We start from the raw sequence: 25,193 nt of genomic DNA, 5'->3' as shown, positions 1-25,193 counted from the left end.
CACGTTGTACAAACTGGCGAGAGCTTTCCGAGCTAAAGGTTTGCTGATGACCTCTAGCAGTGGTTAGCTGACTACTAGCTAGTAGCGAGTGAGCTGGCTAGCTTCTGTTGGGGGATTTCAGATTCGATGTGAATAATACTTTAGAAAAAAACAGATCCGCACCACATTGGGTGATGCGGGTTGCAGGAGAGTGTTTTGACGTTTAGAGAAATATAAAAAAGAGATTCGAAGAGATATAAAAAGATATATACACGGGACAGGACAAGACGAGGACAAAAGATGTCTGACTGCTACGTCATCTTGGATAACATAAGCATTATATATTACTGAACTGTTGGAGCTAGAAACACAAGCATTTCGCTGCAGCTGCGATTACATCTGGAAAAGATGTGTACTCCCCCAATAGAAATGTCATTGATTTGATGCACTGATCTCACAAATCAGGCCATTTCGGAAATATTAAACTTTGTGGTAACCTGCTTACTTAAAGGGAAAATATGGCAATGTATTAAATAAAGTGTCCTACATGTACAACAGTTCTGCCAGAGCAAAACAAAAATACACGGAACAAAAATATGAAAGCAACATGCAAAGTGTTGGTCTCATGTTTCAGCTGAAAAAAAACATCCAAGAAATGTTTCATATGCACAAAGAAAAAGTATTTTTCTAAAATGTTTTGCACAAATTTGTTTACATCCCGGAAGATAATCCATCCACCTGACAGGTGTGGCATTGCAAGAAGCTGATTAAACAGCATGATCATTACACAGGTGCACCTTGTGCTGGGGGACAATAAAAGGCCTCTCTAAAATGTGAAATTTTGACTACAGGAATGTCCAGCAGAGCTGTTGCCAGATAATTGAATGTTCATTTTTCTACCTAAAGCCGTCTCCAACGTAGTTTTAGAGAATTTAGCAGTAAGTCCAACCTGCCTCACAACCACAGTGTGTGGGTGAGCAGTTTGCTGATGTCAATGTTGTGAACAGAGTGCCCCATGGCATAAGCTACGGACCATGAACATAAATGCATTTTATCAATGCACAGAGATGCCGTGACGAGATCCTGAGGCCCATTGTCATTCCATTCATCTGCTGCCATCACCTCATGTTTCAGCATGATAATGCATGTCCTCTTGTCGCAAGGATTTGTACCAATTCTTCCATGGCCTGCATACTCACCAGACACGTCACCCATTGAGCATGTTTGGGCTGCTCTGGATCGACGTGTACGGCAACGTGTTCCAGTTCAGGCCAATATCCAGCAACTTCCCACAGCCATTGAAGAGGAGTGGGACAACATTCCACAGGCTACGATCAACAGCCTGATCAACTCTGATACTGACTGGTTTTCTGATCCACAACCCTATCTTTTGTTAAGGTGTCTGTGACCAACAGATGCAGATCTGTATTCCCAGTCATGTGAAATCCATAGATTAGGACCTAATTAATTCACTTCGATTGACTAATTTGAACTCTTTGAAATTGTTGCATGTTGTGTTTATATTTTTGTTCAGTATTATTAAAGTAGAAAACAGGAATCTAACTGTCTCTCTAGCTCTCTCTCTCTCTCTCTCTCTCTTTACAAGTCTCTGAAAAATGTGTTTTCAATTACGCACTCAAGAAAAAAATCGTGTGTGTAGTGTGTGACGTCATGTGCAGACAGTGGTCCCGTTCTGTCGAGTGGCACACAGGGCTCTGTGAGGTACGAGAGAAGGAGGCACGGAAAGAAGAGAGAGAGAGACGGAGCCCTCGGGAACTATTCAATCAGAAATAAACAAAAACACACTTCTCTTCATGGACTGTAAAATTAAAAGATTAATTATCATTTGCTTGGATTGGAAGAATCAACACATGCGATTCTGACGGACGACCTGAATAACGGAGTTCACTTTTTTTGGGGATTTTGGTAGACACTCCGAAATAATATATTTTTGAGGTTCAAGCAACATTTTCGAAATATCGCTGAGAAGGAACAACAGTAAGTATATTTTAGATTTCTGATTAACTTAAATGTAATAGGTATGTTACGCGCAGGACTGGAGACTGTGCGGCTGAATCAGGATAAATTGTTGCGCCAACGCGACTGAGAAGCGGTGCCTCATAAAACCGTTAACTTTGCCATTAGTTTAATTAATTCATCTTAGATTTTCCACTACAAAACATAATGACAGAGCATTGCATAAGATGAAACGTGGGCTTCGGAAAATGGGAATACATGTTAGCTACAGTATGTGTTGCATTGCAACATCGATCGTTTTGGGGAGTTTTTCCCCCTTTTTCTTCGATGACATTCCGCCTCTCTCTCTCTCTCTCTCCGATCTCTCTGTTCTCTCTCTCTTTCTGTTCTCACTTTCTCTGTGTCCATATTGTCCAAAATCCCATTATTCAGAATAAAACACGTAGATGATGTATTCATCCAGGCTCTATGGCTGTCCTGTAGGTTTTACAGATTATTGGAGTCCTTTGTTTAAACATTGGCCGGTACATATCTATATATTCGTCCTGTGTTTTGACCCCCAAGGTATATTATGCCTTGGTATACTTTACTCTACCGCCCCACTGGGCACAAACTGGTTGAATAAACGTTGTTTCAATGTAATTTGTCAACATGGAGTATTCATGAAAAATACATTGGATTTGATAATTGAGGGTCAAATTTCAACCATGGGATTATGTTATCATGGTAACCAAATGTTAACATAGACAAACCTTGTATAAAATATGTTGAATTTGTACCTTATAAAACAATGTTAGATCTTCAATGTTATATCCACAATACAAAAATGGATCTGCCGTTGGTCTCCCATTCAGGGTTTTTAACCAACCCTGATTATGTATACCGTCTATTACCAATGTGCTATTGTGAGAGTGATTGTTGAGCGATCTCCACTTTAAAACTAAATCGATGAACGTTTGCTATTGATGTTGTTCGAAAGGGTATGTTTAAGAGAGCAAATGAAATGTGACTATACTTTATTTATCATATATATTTAAAGATGCTTTTTAGGCCTATAGCGTTTACAAAGTCATCAACAGCTGTTGTTTCAATTCAACCCAGAATTCAACTGTGAAATAGACAATACAATAGGCCTATGGTTTCAAGCTCTAGTTGATTACAAATGTCATGATATTTAGTGACGTTGAATTGTGTTTGGTTGTCAACACAACCACCAGATATCAACATTTAAAGGAGATGTATCTTCTGATTGGATAGTTCCATATGAGCCTGTGACTGAGTTTGGCTTTAATTCCAGTTTGTCTACAAATTAATCATTTATATGTTGAATGCACGTCTCCAGCTCAACCAAACATCGAAGGCAGCCCTTTCCTGCAGTCAACTGTCCTAATGGGTCCTAATGGGTGGAATGCTATTCATACTTTACATGATTAATAACCAACGGAGAAAATCTGCTGTTTCTATGTCAAACAGTTTTGTTCGATTTCACTCTTCTGTGATGTATATAAAGTGTAATATTGGGATGCAAACTCAACATTTTAAACATTTTAACTCTATATCTGACATGGTATAGGTGTCTTCTTTTCGTAAGCCATGTATAACATTTGTTTCAAAGTATATTTGTTTAAAACTACCAAGAATGACTCTTTGTGACCCTGATTTAGCCCATAGAAGTAAACAGTGAAATAATAGAACTCATTCAAATAAAACTGCATTTAAAAAAGCATCTGCCATTTTGATTGGGTTTAGTCCTATTCTTTAATTTACATTATTGGTTGAGATGGAGATGTGAATTCAACATATCAATGATTCATTTGAAGACAAACTGGAATTAAAGCCAGACTCAGTCAGAAATTCAGATGGAACAATCCAATTTATTTTTATTTTTTATTTTTTTTATTTCACCTTTATTTAACCAGGTAGGCTAGTTGAGAACACGTTCTCATTTACAACTGCGACCTGGCCAAGATAAAGCATAGCAGTGTGAACAGACAACACAGAGTTACACATGGAGTAAACAATTAACAAGTCAATAACACAGTAGAAAAAAAAGAGAGTCTTTATACATTGTGTGCCAAAGGCATGAGGAGGTAGGCGAATAATTACAATTTTGCAGATTAACACAGGAGTGATAAATGATCAGATGGTCATGTACAGGTAGAGATATTGGTGTGCAAAAGAGCAGAAAAGTAAATAAATATAAACAGTATGGGGATGAGGTAGGTAAAATTGGGTGGGCTATTTACCGATAGACTATGTACAACTGCAGCGATCAGTTAGCTGCTCAGATAGCAGATGTTTGAAGTTGGTGAGGGAGATAAAAGTCTCCAACTTCAGCGATTTTTGCAATTCGTTCCAGTCACAGGCAGCAGAGAACTGGAACGAAAGGCGGCCAAATGAGGTGTTGGCTTTAGGGATGATCAGTGAGATACACCTGCTGGAGCGCGTGCTACGGGTGGGTGTTGCCATCGTGACCAGTGAACTGAGATAAGGCGGAGCTTTACCTAGTATGGACTTGTAGATGACCTGGAGCCAGTGTGTCTGGCGACGAATATGTAGCGAGGGCCAGCCGACTAGAGCATACAGGTCGCAGTGGTGGGTGTTCTAAGGGGCTTTGGTAACAAAACAGATGGCACTGTGATAGACTGTATCCAGTTTGCTGAGTAGAGTGTTGGAAGCCATTTTGTAGATGACATCGCCGAAGTCAGAAGATCTCCTTTAAATGTTAATATCTGGTTGTGTTGACAACCAAACACAATTCAATATCAATGTTATGATACAGAAATTAGTCTAAAGTTAAGAACATTTTACAAACTAATGTCACGTTCAACCTTAAAATGAGTAACACATCCATGGCCACATTTTGAGGTTCCTGTAACTATAAATATCTTCTTATGTCATCATAGAAAGCGCACATGTTCAAGATGGGATGCGTAGGTCGTAAGAGGTCAAGATGACATGCGTAGGTCGTCCCAGGTCAAGATGACATGCGTAGGTCGTAAGAGGTCAAGATGACATGCGTAGGTCGTCCCAGGTCAAGATGACATGCGTAGGTCGTCACAGGTCAAGATGACATGCGTAGGTCGTCCCAGGTCAAGATGACATGCGTAGGTCGTCACAGGTCAAGATGGCATGCGTAGGTCGTAAGAGGTCAAGATGACATGCGTAGGTCATCCCAGGTCAAGTTGGCATGCGTAGGTCGTAAGAGGTCAAGATGGCATGCGTAGGTCGTCCCAGGTCAACATGGCATGCATAGGTCGTCACAGGTCAAGATGACATGCGTAGGTCGTCACAGGTCAAGATGACATGCGTAGGTCGTCCCAGGTCAAGATGACATGCGTAGGTCATCCCAGGTCAAGATGGCATGCGTAGGTCGTCACAGGTCAAGATGACATGCGTAGGTCGTCACAGGTCAAGATGACATGCGTAGGTCATCCCAGGTCAAGATGACATGCGTAGGTCGTCCCAGGTCAAGATGACATGCGTAGGTCGTCACAGGTCAAGATGACATGCGTAGGTCGTCACAGGTCAAGATGACATGCGTAGGTCGTCAAAGGTCAAGATGACATGCGTAGGTTGTCACAGGTCAAGATGACATGCGTAGGTCGTCACAGGTCAAGATGACATGCGTAGGTCGTCCCAGGTCAAGATGGCATGCGTAGGTCGTCACAGGTCAAGATGACATGCGTAGGTCGTCACAGGTCAAGATGACATGCGTAGGTCGTCCCAGGTCAAGATGGCATGCGTAGGTCGTCACAGGTCAAGATGACATGCGTAGGTCGTCCCAGGTCAAGATGACATGCGTAGGTCGTCACAGGTCAAGATGACATGCGTAGGTCGTCCCAGGTCAAGATGACATGCGTAGGTCGTCACAGGTCAAGATGGCATGCGTAGGTCGTAAGAGGTCAAGATGACATGCGTAGGTCATCCCAGGTCAAGTTGGCATGCGTAGGTCGTAAGAGGTCAAGATGGCATGCGTAGGTCGTCCCAGGTCAACATGGCATGCATAGGTCGTCACAGGTCAAGATGACATGCGTAGGTCGTCACAGGTCAAGATGACATGCGTAGGTCGTCCCAGGTCAAGATGACATGCGTAGGTCATCCCAGGTCAAGATGGCATGCGTAGGTCGTCACAGGTCAAGATGACATGCGTAGGTCGTCACAGGTCAAGATGACATGCGTAGGTCATCCCAGGTCAAGATGACATGCGTAGGTCGTCCCAGGTCAAGATGACATGCGTAGGTCGTCACAGGTCAAGATGACATGCGTAGGTCGTCACAGGTCAAGATGACATGCGTAGGTCGTCAAAGGTCAAGATGACATGCGTAGGTTGTCACAGGTCAAGATGACATGCGTAGGTCGTCACAGGTCAAGATGACATGCGTAGGTCGTCCCAGGTCAAGATGGCATGCGTAGGTCGTCACAGGTCAAGATGACATGCGTAGGTCGTCACAGGTCAAGATGACATGCGTAGGTCGTCCCAGGTCAAGATGGCATGCGTAGGTCGTCACAGGTCAAGATGACATGCGTAGGTCGTCACAGGTCAAGATGACATGCGTAGGTCGTCCCAGGTCAAGATGGCATGCGTAGGTCATCACAGGTCAAGATGACATGCGTAGGTCGTCCCAGGTCAAGATGGCATGCGTAGGTCGTCACAGGTCAAGATGACATGCGTAGGTCGTCACAGGTCAAGATGACATGCGTAGGTCGTCACAGGTCAAGATGACATGCGTAGGTCGTCACAGGTCAAGATGACATGCGTAGGTCGTCACAGGTCAAGATGGCATGCATAGGTCGTCCCAGGTCAAGATGGCATGCGTAGGTCGTAAGAGGTCAAGATGACATGCGTAGGTCGTCACAGGTCAAGATGACATGCGTAGGTCGTCACAGGTCAAGATGGCATGCGTAGGTCGTCACAGGTCAAGATGGCATGCGTAGGTCGTCACAGGTCAAGATGGCATGCCTAGGTCGTAAGAGGTCAAGATGACATGCGTAGGTCGTCCCAGGTCAAGATGACATGCCTAGGTCGTAAGAGGTCAAGATGACATGCGTAGGTCGTAAGAGGTCAAGATGGCATGCCTAGGTCGTAAGAGGTCAAGATGGCATGCATAGGTCGTCACAGGTCAAGATGGCATGCGTAGGTCGTAAGAGATCAAGATGGCATGCCTAGGTCGTAAGAGGTCAAGATGGCATGCGTAGGTCGTAAGAGGTCAAGATGGCATGCGTAGGTCGTAACAGGTCTGTGGAGATCTTCACAATTGCTGTAATAATCTGCACAGAATCTGGGACAGCATTGATCACTTGCACCGTTTACTATTCATCTCAACTGCAATCCAGGTCATTTGGTTCTGCTATTAGATGAAGCACCGTGATAACACACATTGTGTTCCCATTTGACCTTTGAACTTTGCTGTGCTTTTAAATGATTGAAAGAGCAGTGATAACACATTGGAAATTCAACTAACCTTTGGCTGTCTTTTTTGAGTGTGTGAATAGAAGCTGTAATCTCATTGATCAATGTCTTAACCAAATATGACCAAATTATGCACATTGAAATGACGTCGTGTGCCCAGTGGGTCTGAGACTCTGAGGGCTGTGTTCACTGGTTTGACCTGTGCTGAGGACCCAAGTCTCAATAATAACGTTTTGTACTGAACTCACTCCGGTTTAGACACAGTGTTGTGCTCTGTGAGATGTCGTGACACGGGTCAACCAGAGGATTACCTTGGACATGGAGATCATAGTTATCATGTACATTCATACTGTATAAAAGCATGATGTGCCTAATTACACAGATTCCTTTTCTGATCTGACCAAAACAAACTCAGCCAATAAGGCCCTGGTAAGACAGCCCTGGTAAGAAGGCCCTGGTAAGACAGATCTGGTAAGACAGCCCTGGTAAGAAGGCCCTGGTAAGAAGGCCCTGGTAAGACAGCCCTGGTAAGAAGGCCCTGGTAAGACAGCCCTGGTAAGACAGCCCTGGTAAGACAGCCCTGGTAAGAAGGCCCTGGTAAGACAGCCCTGGTAAGACAGCCCTGGTAAGACAGCCCTGGTAAGAAGGCCCTGGTAAGACAGCCCTGGTAAGACAGCCCTGGTAAGACAGCCCTGGTAAGACAGCCCTGGTAAGAAGGCCTTAGGATGACCTTCACCATGTAAACACAATGGGCATCAGCATAACAGGGACGTGAGACATGAGGTGAGAGGTTGATTGAAGTCACCTTGTTGTTTTCCTTTATAGTGCTTTGGTCCAAAACAGTTGGCTGTGTAGGGAAACGGGTGCCATCTGGGACTTAAGGGGTCAAGACAACTGAGAACAAGGTCAAATCATGGCGTCAGGAATCGTCTAGTCGGAAACTCGGAGCTCTGAAAAGATGCCAAAGTTTCCTACTTGGAATTCCAAGTTGGAAGACCTTTCAAAACAATTTTTCCCCGTCTGAACAATTTTTCCCCCAGAGTTCCCAGTTGTCTTGAACGCACTGAAGTTGAAAGCCTAAGATTTCTGAGTTCCCAGATGTTTTGAACGTGGCATATCTAAATGTGACAAACGGTCAGCATTGATACTGATGGCTGCTGGTGTCATTAGTGTTACAACTAATTAGATAAGACGAGCCTGCACCAACCAGCAAGTCAAGTGTGGTGTAGTCCAGACAGGAGAGATCTGAGTGGTAGACCACCCTTCCAATGCCTGTCATGCCCTGCTCCACCCTGTCCTGTACTGTCCTGTCATGCCCTGCACCGCCCTGTCATGCCCTGCACCGCCCTGTCATGCCCTGCTCCGCCCTGTCCTGTACTGTCCTGTCATTCCCTGAACCGCACTGTCATGCCCTGCTCTGCCCTGTCATGCCCTGCTCTGTCCTGTCATGCCCTGCTCTGCCCTGTCATGCCCTGCACCGCCCTGTCATGCCCTGCTCCGCCCTGTCCTGTACTGTCCTGTCATTTCCTGAACCGCACTGTCATGCCCTGCTCCGTCCTGTCCTGTACTGTCCTGTCATTTCCTGAACCGCACTGTCATGCCCTGCTCTGCCCTGTCATGCCCTGCTCTGCCCTGTCATGCCCTGCTCTGCCCTGTCATGCCCTGCAGAACCCTGTCCTGTCATGCCCTGCCCTGTCCTGTCATGCCCTGCTCCGCCCTGTCCTGGCCTGTCCTGTCATTCCCTGAACCGCACTGTCATGCCCTGCTCTGCGCCTGTCATGCCCTGCTCTGCCCTGTCATGCCCTGCTCTGCCCTGTCTTGCACCGCCCTGTCCTGTCATGCACTGCAGAACCCTGTCCTGTCATGCCCTGCCCTGTCCTGTCATGCCCTGCTCCGCCCTGTCCTGGCCTGTCCTGTCCTGCATTCCCATGCCCTGCACCTCTCACAACACCCAGAAATATACATCAGCCCCATCCCTATACCCCATCCCCATCCCTAGACCCCAGCCCTAAACCCTAGCAACATCCCTATACCCCATCCCCTTCCCTATACCCCAGCCCTAAACCCTAGCAACATCCCCTTCCCTATACCCCAGCCCTAAACCCTAGCAACATCCCCTTCCCTATACCACAGTCCCTTCCCTATACCCCATCCCCTTCCCTATACCCCAGCCCTAAACCCTAGCAACATCCCCTTCCCTATACCCCAGCCCTAAACCCTAGCAACATCCCCTTCCCTATACCCGAGCCCCATCCCTATACCCCAGCCCCATCCCTATAACCCAGCCCTAAACCCTAGCAACATCCCCTTCCCTATACCCCAGCCTCAGCCCTATATCCCATCCCCTTCCCTAAACCCCAGCCCTAAACCCTAGCAACATCCCTAGACCTCATCCCCATCCCTATACCCCAGCCCCATCCCTATACCCCAGCCCTAAACCCTAGCAACATCCCTATACCCCAGCCCCATCCCTATACCCCATCCCCTTCCCTATACCCCATCCCCTTCCCTATACCCCAGCCCCATCCCTATACCCCATCCCCTTCCCTATACCCCAGCCCCAGCCCTATACCCCAGCCCCATCCCTATACACCATCCCCTTCCCTATACCCCAGCCCCAGCCCTATACCCCAGCCCCTGCCCTATACCCCAGCCCCATCCCTATACCCCATCCCCTTCCCTATACCCCAGCCCCTTCCCTATACCCCAGCCCCATCCCTATACCCCATCCCCTTCCCTATACCCCAGCCCCATCCCTATACCCCATCCCCTTCCCTATACCCCAGCCCCAGCCCTATACCCCATCCCCTTCCCTATACCCCATCCCCATCCCTATACCCCATCCCCAGCCCTATATCCCATCCCCTTCCCTATACCCCAGCCCCATCCCTATACCCCAGCCCCATACCTATACCCCAGCCCCATCCCTATACCCCAGCCCCAGCCCTAAACCCTAGCAACATCCCTATACCCCAGCCCCATCCCCATACCCCATCCCCTTCCCTATACCCCAGCCCTAAACCCTAGCAACATCCCCTTCCCTATACCCCAGTCCCTTCCCTATACCCCAGCCCTATACCCCATCCCCTTCCCTATACCCCAGCCCTAAACCCTAGCAACATCCCTATACCCCATCCCCTTCCCTATACCCCAGCCCTAAACCCTAGCAACATCCCCTTCCCTATACCCCAGTCCCTTCCCTATACCCCAGCCCTAAACCCTAGCAACATCCCCTTCCCTATACCCCATCCCCTTCCCTATAACCCAGCCCTAAACCCTAGCAACATCCCTATACCCCATCCCCTTCCCTATACCCCAGCCCTAAACCCTAGCAACATCCCCTTCCCTATACCCCATTCCCTTCCCTATACCCGATCCCCTTCCCTATACCCCACCCCCTTCCCTATACCCCAGCCCTAAACCCTAGCAACATCCCTATACCCCATCCCCTTCCCTATACCCCAGCCCCATCCCTATACCCCAGCCCCATCCCTATACCCCAGCCCCTTCCCTATACCCCAGCCCCTTCCCTATACCCCAGCCCCTTCCCTATACCCCAGCCCCTTCCCTATACCCCAGCCCCTTCCCTATACCCCAGCCCTAAACCCTAGCAACATCCCTAGACCTCATCCCCTTCCCTATACCCCAGCCCTAAACCCTAGCAATATCCCTAGACCTCATCCCCTTCCCTATACCCCAGCCCTAAACCCTAGCAACATCCCTAGACCTCATCCCCTTCCCTATACCCCAGCCCTAAACCCTAGCAACATCCCTATACCCCATCCCCTTCCCTATACCCCTGCTCTATGGGGCGGCAGGGTAGCCAAGTGGTTAGCTCCTTCAGGATCGGTGTGCCTTCCACAGGACGGTTGAGCTAACGTAGGCTAATGGGATTAGCATGAGGTTGTAAGTAACAAGAACATTTCCCAGGACATAAACATATCTGATATGGGAAGAAAGCTTGTTAATCTAACTGCCCTGTCCAATTTACAGTAACTATTACAGTGAAATAATACCATGCTATTGTTTGAGGAGAGTGCACAGTTTTTAACATGAAAAGTTATTAATAAACAAATTAGGCACATACAACATAGCTGAATCCAATATGTATAGGAAGTGTAAATGACTTTAACCATTATTATTGGCTATTATTTAATTCATATTAAAAGTCAAGGCAGATATTCTTAACCACATGTTTCTATTTTAGTGTGAATTTCTAATTAGTCTTGTGATGCGTCAGGTTTTAGTCCCTGTATGAAACAGATGACAGGAAATGACAGGCATGTTAATCAGAGTCAGAGTCGCATGTTTCAGACTACCTCAGTTGTTTTCCAGGGTAACCAGGACCTCCTGCTCAGTGCCAGGGATGATGATGCACAGATCAGCATTACACAGCATAATTAAATAGACCTACTTTATTATCTTCAGAGAATGTGCTTTTTCTAGTTCGATTTGAGTCAATGTAGAAAAAGTGTAGGATCTCTGTTGGGGCTGTGGACCTGGAATGACGATCAAAGATCAGCAATGAGCTTTTACAGTAGATAGTTGTGCCAGGATCAATGATTCTTTACTTGGCAACATGTTCATTGTATATCTGAAAATAAAATTGGTGAATACCAGTGGAGGCCGCTGAGGAGAGAACGGCTCATAACAATGTCCGGAACGGAGCAAATGGAATGGCATCAAACACCTGGAAACCATGGAAACCAATGTGTTTGATGTGTTTGATACCATTCCACTGATTCCGCTCCAGTCATTACCACGAGCCCCACCCTCCCCTAATTAAGGTGTCACCAACCTCCTGTGGTGAATACAAAGAAATTGGTTAAAGTTCTGACACACATACGCAGATTGGATCACGTATTAATTACATTTGAATCACTTTATGCAGTCAGAGACTATAAAACACAGTATGCTAATATATTTTTGGTGAATCAGTGAGAAGAATTAAAGAAAAGAGAAGTGTTGTATAAGTGGTCCTCAGATGTTCTCTAGCCTGAAACCCAGACCTATTTTGTGCTAACATTCCACTCCTTGTACCAAACAATTTGGCATGACAAGAAGTGTCAATGAGTGAAATGTTGGCACAAACAGACCTATGCTTACTACCCAGGCTAGCTCTTCTCATTCGATATGCTGTTTGTCTCATGACAGCAGCACATGTTGGGTTATAGTTAGATGGATGGGAGCTGCTGACCAGATGCACTGTGGGTACAACAAAGCCTCACCCAGAGATGATCCTTATTAGACGCCCTCAGAGCCTCAGAGCTCTCGGTGCCGACACCAGAAGACCAGGGCCTGGGCCCTGCAATGTGTTAAAGAGATCTATAGAGGAGAGAAAGGGGGGTGGTGGGGAGGGAGAAAGAAAGGGGGGTGGGGGGAGAGAAAAATGGGGGTGGGGGAGAGAGGGAGAGAGAAAGGGGGGTGAGGGGAGAGAGAAAGGGGGGTGGGGGAGAGAGGAAGAGAGAAAGGGGGGTGGGGGGAGAGAGGAAGAGAGAAAGGGGGGTGGGGGGAGAGAGGAAGACTGATAGAGAGAATAGAGAGCGAGAAGGCTCCCTTGTTAAAAGGTCTTCTCACCACAATGCCACATCCTGTATAAATAAAGGTTAAATTAAAAAAACTGAGAGATTGCGAGAGGGAGACAGAGAAGCTTCCCACTGAGAGAGCCTGGCCGTCCCCCCTGTGTGTCTGTTATTGATCTGCCAGAGGTTCTGAGCCTGCATTCCTCCCTCCCTCCTCTCCCCCAGAGTTCTGAGTAGTAAGGTTCAAGGCAGCTGTGGAGAGAGAAAGAGTGAAACAAGGAGAGAAGGAAGGGGGAGAGAAGAGAGGGAGAGAAAAAGAGGAACCAGAATGCCACATGGAAGCAGTTTTCATCCCTTCAGCAGAATTAACTACACAGAACTAGCTAACTATAAGAAGGAGAGGGAGGGGGAGAGGGAGGAGGAGGAGAGGAGGAGGAGGAGGAGGAGGAGGAGAGGAGGATGAGAGGGAGAGGAGGAGGAGGAGAGAGGAGGAGAGAGGGAGGAGAGGGAGGAGAGAGGGAGGAGAGGGAGGAGAGGAGGAGAGAGGGAGGAGGAGAGAGGGAGGAGGAGGAGAGAGGGAGGAGGAGGAGAGAGGGAGGAGTCAGATGATAGAAAATGGAGACATGATGTGAACAGCTAGGGTAACAAACGCTCACTGTTCTGTTCTCAGACTTTGATGATGGGAACCAACAGGTCTCATCTGCACAAAGGACCAGAACTTGTGAGGTATGATCACTGCTGGTGCTAACTGTTTACGTTTGTTTTATTTATGTTAAGGTCCACTACACATTAACGATTTTCTGGAAACCTGATTTGCCGTGGATCAAAGTAAAGATTTCTGTGCATGTGCAAGATCCATTTTTCCGTAGCTGCTCTTCCTGGGGTCCAGGAATAAGAGTAGCTACTCTTCCTGGGGTCCAGGAGTAGGAGTAGCTACTCTTCCTGGGGTCCAGGAGTAGGAGTAGCTACTCTTCCTGGGGTCCAGGAGTAGGAGTAGCTACTCTTCCTGGGGTCCACACAAAACATGACATAATACAGAACATTACAAGAACAGCTCAAGGACAGAACTATAAATGAAAAAAGGCCCATGAAGCCTACATATCAATACATCCACACCAACTATCAAGCATTTCGCTACACTACAAACATTTCACTACACTCGCAATAACATCTGCTAACCATGTGTATGTGACCAATAGAATTTGATTAGTTTTTAAATGGAGGAGAGGCGTTGTGCCGTGAGGTGTTGCTGTTCATTTCAGCAACATGAGATGGAACGGAGTTCTGTGCAATAACTGCTCTGTAAAATACTGTACATTTTCTTGAATTTGTTCTGGACCTGGGGACTGTGAAAACTGTGTGTGTCAGAGTTGTGTGTAAGTTGACTATGCAAACATAGTGATGCAGTCAGTCTCTCCTCAACTCTGAGACAAGAGAGACCATAGTATTTATATCAGCCCTCTGATTACAATGAAGAGCATAACGTGCCGCTCTGTTCTGGGCCAGATGCAGCTTAACTAGGTCTTTCATTGCAGCAATGGATCACATGACTGGACAATAATCAAGATTAGACAAAACTAGAACCTACAGAACTTGTTTTTTGGAGTTTGGGGTCAAAAAAGTAGAGCATCTTTTTCTTACAGACAGACCTCTCCCCATCTCTTCATTACAGACAGACCTCTCCCCATCTCTTTATTACAGACAGACCTCTCCCCATCTCTTTATTACAGACAGACCTCTCCCCATCTCTATATTACAGACAGACCTCTCCCCATCTCTATATTACAGACAGACCTCTCCCCATCTCTTTATTACAGACAGACCTCTCCCCATCTCTTTATTACAGACAGACCTCTCCCCATCTCTTTATTACGGACAGACCTCTCCCGATCTCTATATTACAGACAGACCTCTCCCCATCTCTTTATTACAGACAGACCTCTCCCCATCTCTTCATTACAGACAGACCTCTCCCCATCTCTATATTACAGACAGACCTCTCCCCATCTCTTTATTACAGACAGACCTCTCCCCATCTCTTTATTACAGACAGACCTCTCCCCATCTCTATATTACAGACATACCTCTCCCCATCTCTTTATTACAGACAGACCTCTCCCCATCTCTTTATTACAGACAGACCTCTCCCCATCTCTTTATTACAGACAGACCCCTCCCCATCTCTATATTACAGACAGACCTCTCCCCATCTCTATATTACAGACAGACCTCTCCCCATCTCTTTATTACAGACAGACCTCTCCCCATCTCTTTATTAGACAGACCTCTACCCATCTCTATATTACAGACAGACCTCTACCCATCTCTATATTACAGACAGACCTCTCCCCATCTCTTTATTACAGACAGACCTCTCCCCATCTCTTTATTACAGACAGACCTCTCCCCATCTCTTTATTACAGACAGACCTCTCCCCATCTCTATATTACAGACGGACCTCTCCCCATCTCTTTATTACAGACAGACCTCTCCCCATCTCTTTATTAGACAGACCTCTACCCATCTCTATATTACAGACAGACCTCTCCCCATCTCTTTATTACAGACAGACCTCTCCCCATCTCTATATTACAGACAGACCTCTCCCCATCTCTTTATTACAGACAGACCTCTCCCCATCTCTTTATTACAGACAGACCTCTCCCCATCTCTATATTACAGACAGACCTCTCCCCATCTCTTTATTAGACAGACCTCTACCCATCTCTATATTACAGACAGACCTCTACCCATCTCTATATTACAGACAGACCTCTACCCATCTCTATATTACAGACAGACCTCTCCCCATCTCTATATTACAGACAGACCTCTACCCATCTCTTTATTACAGACAGACCTCTACCCATCTCTTCATTACAGACAGACCTCTCCCCATCTCTTCATTACAGACAGACCTCTACCCATCTCTTCATTACAGACAGACCTCTCCCCATCTCTTCATTACAGACAGACCTCTCCCCATCTCTTTATTACAGACAGACCTCTCCCCATCTCTTTATTACAGGACAGACCTCTCCCCATCGTTACAACCATTGAATCTATATGTTTTGACCATGACAGTTTACAATCTAAGGTAACACCAAGTAATTTAGTCTCCTCAACTTGTTCAACAGCCACACCATTCATTACCAGATTCAGTTGAGGTCTAGAACTTAAGGAATGATTTGTACCAAATACAATGCTCTTAGTTTTAGAGATGTTCAGGACCAGTTTATTACTGGCCACCCATTCTAAAACAGACTGCAACTCTTTCATGACTTTTGATCTTGTTCCTGTAGTGTTTGTAAACACCTTGGTAGGTCAATTAATGACCTGAATCAGATTACAGGCACTGGTTACAGCGAGGAGCTTCCTCTTGAGAGGACAGCTTGAGGAAAATCGGTCAATATTCAGGTCCCAAGAATGTTGACCTCTATGTTTACATCAATATCAAGCATTTCACACATAATATTTAGATACTGACTGTTAGCACATAGCAACACCCCAAAAGAAAAGGCTTTAGATGTGCCAGGTGAACCTGCAACCACAATAACATTTGACATAAGATCTTCTCTAAGCATTACAGGGATAAGGCTATGAATATATACAGCAACTCCTCCCCCAAAAGCATTTCTGTCTCTTCTATAAATTTTACATTTGCATTGCATTGCATTTACATTTGCATTGCTACTAATATATGAATGTTATCTGACGTCAGCAAGTTATTGACTTCATGAACCTTATTTCTAAGGCTACATATATTAATATGGGCTATTTGCAGACCTTTCCTGGGTAGCTGATCAGAAACATAATACTGAAAAGAGCAAACAAAGCAAGAGTAAGACATATACATTCAGCAGTCCATTAATCAGTTGGTGTGTTTGTGTGTGTGCTGTGGGGTTGAGGCTACGAACCCATAGGCTTGGCTCTCTCATCCCTATCCAGGCTTCTGGGAGGGAGGGTGGACAATGAGCCTGTCATAGCGGATGTAAGCAATGTCCCCATGCGCTCTGGCAGCTTTCATGGCTGGGATCAGTTCTTTCATCTTCTGGTACACAACTTCAGGATAGTCCTCGTTGAGGAACATATACGTTCCTCTCAATTCTTGGCTCTTTCCAGAACAGCTACCTTGTTCTTGAACATCAGGAACTTGACCACTATCGGTCTGGGCCTGTCACCTGGGCCTGTCACCTGGGCCTGTCACCTGGGCCGGTGGTGGGTTTTCCAGTCCTGTGGGCGCGCTCCACCTCAATCTTCTTGTGGTCCATCTTCAATTTCTCAGAGATCATTTCAGTTCCAGACAGGGCAGGTCACAGGGAAGACTGATAACCACAAACAGCAGGGTTCTAGACAGCCACAAACGCGGGATAATCTGTGGTCCCAAACACAATTGTTAACTGGGGTTCCGGGCTGCGATTCAGCCCTCAAAAAACTCTGCTAGCTTGATAGGCAGCTAGCTATAAGCTAGGCTAGCTACTACGCCGAATAACTCCTCAGAACCAGCCTTGGTCGGCCACATCAGAGACTAGCAGTCCCAGCAACTGATGCCAACTGCATCGTTGGATCCAAACTAAAAAGTTAGCTAGCTACTAAGAAACTTTCCCATACACTTTTAAAAACAACAAACTTTCCAAAACAATAAACTGAGCTCTCCCTCGTATGGTGTAACCTACGGTGTAACGTAGCTCAGTGATTACCAGATGAAAACATTTGTCTGGTGTGCCGAGACACTTCATAGTGGGTAATGAAAAAATGATTAAAAAAGTGAATTCACTACGTAGAGTGTGACAACAAATTACTGCAAAGAGAAGCGATGTGAATATACAAATAAATTATGTATCTCCACACGGTTTAAAATAATAATTTGATTTCACCTCCTTCCTATAAGCCACATGTAGACCGTTATACAGTATAAGAACACTGTCCATATCAGATTTTGCATATCGTTTATGAGTTTGCCCCACATGTCTTTGCCTAATGTTCTTTGTGGTGGGCTGTCTCATGAATCGATGTGATGTAATTAAATGAATGGACACCTGGGGCAAATTATTTGTGTGTTGCCTTTCAGGCTCGCTCCCATAACCTATAATTCTGTATCTCTTTGTGACTCATTTGTATACAAGTAGACCAGAGGGGCCACGTCCCTGATTGGCTGATGGGAGTAAACCATGATTAGAACCACCTGCTGCTCATCTGTAGTTCTTTACAAATGCTGTTTTTAGGTCTTTAAAATGGTATCTTGTAGCACTGAAGAAGGCTGTAAAAGCCCAACACGTCTCTGTACGCTATCCCTGATGCAATAAACAATTTTAAAAACATAGAAAAATTAACCCATTACACTTCTTTATTTGTCTGAATTTTAACAGGTTTGACACACAAGCCTAAATTCTTCTGAGTGCCATGGTTCTCTTTTGATTCGTAACCTATGGTGCAGTGGTGAAACCTATGGCGTAATTAATAAAATATATATATATATATTTCACCTTTATTTAACCAGGTAGGCTACTTACAACTGCGACCTGGCCAAGATAAAGCAAAGCAGAGTACCACATGGGATAAGCAAACGTACAGTCAGTAACACAATAGGTTGTTACAATACAGGCTCCACACCATAGGTTGTTACAAATGTAGTAAGATAAGGGAGGTAAGGCAATGAATAGGCCATAGTGGTGAAATAATTACAATTTAGCAATTAAACACTGGAGTGATAGATGTGCAGAAGATGAATGTGCAAGTAGAGATACTGGGGTGCAAAGGAGAAAAAAATCAAATAAAAAACAATATGGGGGATGAGGTAGTTGGGTGGACTATTTACAGATGGGCTGTGTACAGGTGCAGTGTAATGTAAGCTGCTCTGACAGCTGATGCTTAAAGTTAGAGAGTGAAATATAAGACTCCAGCTTCAGTGATTTTTGCAGTTCGTTCCAGTCATTGGCAGCAGAGAACTGGAAGGAAAGGTGATGAGTTGGCTTTGATTGATGACCAGTGAAATATACCTGCTGGAGCGCGTGCTACAGGTGGGTGCTGCTATGGTGACCAGTGAGCTGAGGTAAGGCAGGGCTTTACCTAGCAAAGACTTATAGATGACCTGGAGCCAGTGGGTTTGGCAACAAATATGAAGCGAGGGCCAGCCAACGAGAGCATACAGGTCGAAGAGGTGGGTTGTATATGGGGCTTTGGTGACAAAATGGATGGCACTGTGATAGACTACATCGAATTTGCTGAGTACTATATTATAAATGATTTCACCGAAGTCGAGGATCGGTAGGATAGTCAGCTTTACGAGGGTATCTTTGGCAGCATGAGTGAAGAATGCTTTGTTTTGCGAAATAGGAAGACAATTCTAGATTTAATTTTGAATTGGAGATGTTTAATATGAGAGAAATGGTGTAAACTATGTTGTAACCTATGGTGTAATGGTGTAGCCTATTGTATGGTGTAGCCTATGGTGTAACAACCTATGGTATAACAACCTATGGTGTAGTCTATGGTGTAACAACCTATGGTGTAGTCTATGGTGTAACAACCTATGGTGTAACAACCTATGGTGTAGTCATGGTGTAGTCTATGGTGTAGCAACCTATGGTGTAGTCTATGGTGTAACAACCTATGATGTAGTCTATGGTGTAACAACCTATGGTGTAACAACCTATGGTGTAGTCATGGTGTAGTCTATGGTGTAGCAACCTATGGTGTAGTCATGGTGTAGTCTATGGTGTAGCAACCTATTGTGTAACAACCTATGGTGTAACAACCTATGGTGTAGCAACCTATGGTGTAGCAACCTATGGTGTAGCAACCTATGGTGTAGCAACCTATGGTGTAGTCTATGGTGTAGTCTATGGTGTAGCAACCTATGGTGAAGCAACCTATGGTGAAGCAACCTATGGTGTAGTCTATGGTGTAGTCTATGGTGTAGCAACCTATGGTGAAGCAACCTATGGTGTAACAACCTATGGTGAAGCAACCTATGGTGTAACAACCTATGGTGTAACAACTTATGGGGTATCAATCTATGGTGTAACAATCTATGGTGTAACAACTTATGGGGTAACAATCTATGGTGTAACAACTTATGGGGTAACAATCTATGGTGTAACAATCTATGGTGTAACAATCTATGGTGTAACAATCTATGGTGTAACAATCTATGGTGTAACAACTTATGGGGTAACAATCTATGGTGTAACAATCTATGGTGTAACAATCTATGGTGTAACAATCTATGGTGTAACAACCTATGGTGTAACAACCTATTGGTTAGCAAATCAAATCAAATCTATTTATATAGCCCTTCGTACATCAGCTTATATCTCAAAGTGCTGTACAGAAACCCAGCCTAAAACCCCAAACAGCAAGCAATGCAGGTGTAGAAGCACGGTGGCTAGGAAAAACTCCCTAGAAAGGCCAAAACCGAGGAAGAAACCTAGAGAGGAACCAGGCTAGGTGGGGTGGCCAGTCCTCTTCTGGCTGTGCCGGGTGGAGATTATAACAGAACATGGCCAAGATGTTCAAATAAATGACATAAATGACCAGCATAGTCCAATAATAATAAGGCAGAACAGTTGAAACTGGAGCAGCAGCACGGCCAGGTGGACTGGGGACAGGAAGGAGTCATCATGTCAGGTAGTCCTGAGGCATGGTCCTAGGGCTCAGGTCCTCCGAGAGAGAGAAAGAAAGAGAGAAAGAGAGAATTAGAGAGAGCACACTTAAATTCACACAGGACACCGAATAGGACAGGAGAGGTACTCCAGATATAACAAACTGACCCTAGCCCCCGACACATTAACTACTGCAGCATAAATACTGGAGGCTGAGACAGGAGGGGTCAGGAGACACTGTGGAGTAACAATCTATGGTGTAACAACCTATGGTGTAGTCTATGGTGTAGCAACCTATGGTGTAACAACCTATGGTGTAACAACCTATGGTGTAACAACATATGGTGTAACAACATATGGTGTAACAACATATGGTGTAGCAACCTATGGTGTAGCAACCTATGGTGTAACAACATATGGTGTAACAACCTATGGTGTAACAACATATGGTGTAACAACATATGGTGTAACAACATATGGTGTAGCAACCTATGGTGTAGCAACCTATGGTGTAACAACCTATGGTGTAGCAACCTATGGTGTAGCAACCTATGGTGTAGCAACCTATGGTGTAGCAACCTATGGTGTAACAACCTATGGTGTAACAACCTATGGTGTAGTCTATGGTGTAGCAACCTATGGTGTAGCAACCTATGGTGTAGCAACCTATGGTGTAGTCTATGGTGTAACAACCTATGGTGTAGCAACCTATGGTGTAGTCTATGGTGTAGCAACCTATGGTGTAGCAACCAATGGTGTAGCAACCTATGGTGTAACAACCTATGGTGAAGCAACCTATGGTGTAACAACCTATGGTGTAACAACCTATGGTGTAACAACCTATGGTGTAACAACCTATGGTGTAGTCTATGGTGTAGTCTATGGTGTAACAACCTATGGTGTAGCAACCTATGGTGTAGCAACCTATTGTGTAGCAACCTATGGTTTAGTCTATGGTGTAACAACCTATGGTGTAGTCTATGGTGTAGCAACCTATGGTGTAGCAACCTGTGGTGTAGTCTATGGTGTAGCAACCTATGGTGTAGCAACCTGTGGTGTAGTCTATGGTGTAGTCTATGGTGTAACAACCTATGGTGTAGCAACCTATGGTGTAACAACCTATGGTGTAGCAACCTATGGTGTAGCAACCTATGGTGTAGCAACCTATGGTGTAGTCTATGGTGTAACAATCTATGGTGTAACAACTTATGGGGTAAAAATCTATGGTGTAACAATCTATGGTGTAACAACTTATGGGGTAACAATCTATGGTGTAACAATCTATGGTGTAACAATCTATGGTGTAACAATCTATGGTGTAACAACCTATGGTGTAACAACCTATTGGTTAGCAAATCAAATCAAATCTATTTATATAGCCCTTCGTACATCAGCTTATATCTCAAAGTGCTGTACAGAAACCCAGCCTAAAACCCCAAACAACAAGCAATGCAGGTGTAGAAGCACGGTGGCTAGGAAAAACTCCCTAGAAAGGCCAAAACCGAGGAAGAAACCTAGAGAGGAACCAGGCTAGGTGGGGTGGCCAGTCCTCTTCTGGCTGTGCCGGGTGGAGATTATAACAGAACATGGCCAAGATGTTCAAATAAATGACATAAATGACCAGCATAGTCCAATAATAATAAGGCAGAACAGTTGAAACTGGAGCAGCAGCACGGCCAGGTGGACTGGGGACAGCAAGGAGTCATCATGTCAGGTAGTCCTGAGGCATGGTCCTAGGGCTCAGGTCCTCCGAGAGAGAGAAAGAAAGAGAGAAAGAGAGAATTAGAGAGAGCACACTTAAATTCACACAGGACACCGAATAGGACAGGAGAGGTACTCCAGATATAACAAACTGACCCTAGCCCCCGACACATTAACTACTGCAGCATAAATACTGGAGGCTGAGACAGGAGGGGTCAGGAGACACTGTGGAGTAACAATCTATGGTGTAACAACCTATGGTGTAGTCTATGGTGTAGTCTATGGTGTAGCAACCTATGGTGTAACAACATATGGTGTAACAACCTATGGTGTAACAACATATGGTGTAACAACATATGGTGTAACAACATATGGTGTAACAACATATGGTGTAGCAACCTATGGTGTAGCAACCTATGGTGTAGCAACCTATGGTGTAGTCTATGGTGTAACAACCTATGGTGAAGCAACCTATGGTGTAGCAACCTATGGTGTAGTCTATGGTGTAACAACCTATGGTGTAGTCTATGGTGTAGCAACCTATGGTGTAGCAACCTATGGTGTAGTCTATGGTGTAACAACCTATGGTGTAGCAACCTATGGTGTAGTCTATGGTGTAACAACCTATGGTGAAGCAACCTATGGTGTAGCAACCTATGGTGTAGTCTATGGTGTAACAACCTATGGTGTAGTCTATGGTGTAGCAACCTATGGTGTAGCAACCTATGGTGTAGTCTATGGTGTAACAACCTATGGTGTAGTCTATGGTGTAGCAACCTATGGTGTAGCAACCTATGGTGTAGTCTATGGAGTAACAACCTATGGTGTAGCAACCTATGGTGTAACAACCTATGGTGTAACAACCTATGGTGTAGTCTATGGTGTAGTCTATGGTGTAACAACATATGGTGTAGCAACCTATGGTGTAACAACCTATGGTGTAGCAACCTATGGTGTAGCAACCTATGGTGTAGTCTATGGTGTAGCAACCTATGGTGTAACAACCTATGGTGTAGTCTATGGTGTAGCAACCTATGGTGTAGCAACCTGTGGTGTAGTCTATGGTGTAGCAACCTATGGCGTAACAACCTATGGTGTAGTCTATGGTGTAACAACCTATGGTGTAGCAACCTATGGTGTAACAACCTATGGTGTAACAACCTATGGTGTAGCAACCTATGGTGTAGCAACCTATGGTGTAGCAACCTATGGTGTAGCAACCTATGGTGTAGTCTATGGTGTAACAATCTATGGTCTAACAACCTATGGTGTAGTCTATGGTGTAACAACCTATGATGTAGTCTATGGTGTAGTCTATGGTGTAACAATCTATGGTGTAACAACCTATGGTGTAACAACCTATGGTGTAACAACCTATGGTGTAACAACCTATGGTGTAACAACCTATGGTGTAAAACAACCTATGGTGTAAAACAACCTATGGTGTTAAACAAGATATTTTGTCACGACAAGATGCTCGACTATGCTTATAATTGACAGCTTTGGATAGAAAACACTCTGACGTTTCCATAACTGCAAATATATTGTCTGTGAGTGCAACAGAACTGATGTTACAGGCGAAACCCAGATAAAAATCCAATCAGGAAGTGCCCCATATTTTGAAGGCGCTGCATGCCAATGACTCCTTATATGGCTGTGAATGGGCTATGAATGCGCTTACGTTTTCTACGTATTCCCCAAGGTGTCTACAGCATTGTGACGTCTTTTTGCGCATTTATGTTGAAGAATATCCGTAAGGGACCACATTGAGCAAGTGGTCACATGACGGCTCCCGCAGAAAATCTTGCGTAAAGTACTGAGGTAGCCATTATTCCAATGGCTTCTAATGAGAAACCAATTGTCCCGACGGATATATTATCGAATAGATATTTGAAAAACACCTTGAGGAAACAACATTTGCCGTGTTTCTGTCGATATTATGGGGTTAATTTTGAAAAAAGTTTGGTGTTGTAATGGTAGCATTTTCCGGTCGATTTCTCAGCCAAGCATGATGAACAAACGGGTGCTATTTCGCCTACAAAAATAATATTTTTGGAAAAAAGGAACATTTGCTATCCAACTGGGAGTCTCCTGAGTGAAAGCATCCAAAGTTCTTCGAAGCTAAATTATTTAATTTGGTTGCTTTTCTTATTTTCATGAAAATGTTGCCTGCTGCCAGCAGAGCTAGCATAGCATTATGCCATGATAAACTTACACAAATGCTTGTCTAGCGTTGGCTGTAACGCATATTTTGAAAATCTGAGATGACAGTGTTGTTCACAAAAGGCTAAGCTTGTGTTTGAATATATTTATTTAATTTCATTTGCGATTTTCATGAATAGGAAAAGTTACTAGGGGTATTTATGTCCGCTGCGTTATGCTAATTCGTTTGAGGCTATGATTACGCTCCCGGATCCGGGATTGCTCGTCGCAACAGGTTAACACCCAAGCCATCCTACAATCTAAGCTTGATGCCCTCAATCTCACACAAATTATAAATGAACCTACCAGGTACCACCCCAAAGCCGTAAACACGGGCACCCTCGTAGATATCATCCTAACCAACTTGCGTTCCAAATACACCTCTGCTGTTTTCAACCAAGATCTCAGCGATCACTGCCTCATTGCCTGCATCCGTAATGGGTCAGCGGTCAAACGACCTTCACTCATCACTGTCAAACGCTCCCTAAAACCCTTCAGCAAGCAGGTCTTTCTAATCGACCTGGCCCGGGTATCCTGGAAGGATGTTGATCTCATCCCGTCAGTAGAGGATGCTTGGTAGTTTTCTTTAAATGCCTTCCTCACCATCTTAAATAAGCATGCCCCATTGAAGAAATTTAGAATCAGGAACAGATATAGCCCTTGGTTCTCTCCAGACCTGACTGCCCTTAACTTCTAGCGTCGAGCAAACTCGTATCCGGGAGCGTAATCATAGCCTCAAGCTCATTAGCATAACGCAACGTTAACTATTCATGAAAATCGCAAATGAAATGAAA

At 44.9% G+C, this 25,193-nt stretch overlaps 1 protein-coding gene across 1 annotated transcript in view; it reads left to right on the top strand.

Annotated features, from left to right (window-relative positions):
• The first annotated feature begins 1,655 nt into the window (after window positions 1-1,655).
• LOC110536854 (lysophosphatidic acid receptor 1) overlaps window positions 1,656-25,193 on the top strand; it is an 84,430-nt gene continuing 60,892 nt past the window's right edge. The window contains exon 1 of the mRNA XM_021622527.2: window positions 1,656-1,977. The gene's annotated coding sequence lies outside the window, so the exon portion shown is untranslated. The remainder of the gene's footprint in view (window positions 1,978-25,193) is intronic.

Source organism: Oncorhynchus mykiss, chromosome 12, assembly GCF_013265735.2.
Source record: "Oncorhynchus mykiss isolate Arlee chromosome 12, USDA_OmykA_1.1, whole genome shotgun sequence".
NCBI lineage: Eukaryota > Metazoa > Chordata > Actinopteri > Salmoniformes > Salmonidae > Oncorhynchus > Oncorhynchus mykiss.
This window is presented reverse-complemented; position numbering and strand designations above follow the sequence as displayed.